Source organism: Penaeus monodon, chromosome 30 (assembly GCF_015228065.2).
Source record: "Penaeus monodon isolate SGIC_2016 chromosome 30, NSTDA_Pmon_1, whole genome shotgun sequence".
Classification (NCBI taxonomy): domain Eukaryota; kingdom Metazoa; phylum Arthropoda; class Malacostraca; order Decapoda; family Penaeidae; genus Penaeus; species Penaeus monodon.
The window spans coordinates 15069971-15071099 of record NC_051415.1 but is presented as its reverse complement, the minus strand read 5'-3'; positions in this window follow the sequence as shown (position 1 = coordinate 15071099).

Sequence of the window (1129 nt, the reverse complement as noted above, 5' to 3'; positions counted from 1 at the left end):
CGCGTGCGTATGAGCATGTGAGAATATAAAGGGAGTGTGAGGTGCCTGCCCTGCCCGTGTCCTAATTTAGGAACGGGACTCTGCCCTCGTCCAGCCAATGGGTCAACTTGGCCTAGCGCATTGTAAAATTTGATGTACATTGTATCAACTGGTATATATAAAGGCAATTTCAATATGTAATATTGGGCATTACTGTATAAATCTGTACAGTTGAATATTCTATATTTTCTTACTTGTTTGTGTGTTTGTAATGTCAGTGTGATACTACAATACCACCAATAAATCAGGCACAGTTTTGGCAAGTCCTGCCTGTGTGCTAGTAGACTGGTGTCTGGATTATATATACAAATTTCAATCCAACACTTTCACTAAACAACCTTTTGTCTCACCAGCTGCAAAAGAATTAGGACACTGGCACATGTACTGCATCTTAAGATCATTTTTAGGACCAAGGACACCTCACCATCTAAGGTATGCCTGCCAAGGTCCTGTTGCAGTGCACAATTTGGTAGTGGCCCTGAGACTGTCATTATGAGGTGGGGCACAGAAATATCCTTCTCACCACCACCAGGATGTGTACAGTTAATAATGCACCCCCTCATACTAGGTCCTTGGGCCACTGTACCTTAGCCCACCTTTCGGGCTAAAACCACCATGCTGCTCAAACTCTTTCAGACCAGCATGCATATTAAGGCTAACCACTTCACACATTTGATCTTGGTTTTGCTGGTTCTGGGATGTAATAAGCAGTCTTAATATCTGTTAATCTTGTATCTTTGTATCCCTGTACTTCAGCTCATGCAGGCTGGAACAGGCCCATGTGTTTATACTGTAGAGCTCCTGCCCTTGCCAAAAGACCTAACATTGTCAAATTGTAAATTCTGTGAATATTATTGAATTTTTTTTGAGGAGGCCAATGTTGCGGCATGTAATGTAAACATTTTGTAATAAATTAGTGTACAGAAAATGCTGATGTGTACATTTGGAACATGTACCTTTTGTAAACGCCATATTGTACAGAGCACATGGTGATATACTCCTGAGCTGTGTTACTGCTGTATAGTAAATTGTACATATTGATTATGAAGCAAGATCTTAGCTTGGCCTGTACCTGCCTGTTGAGCACTAG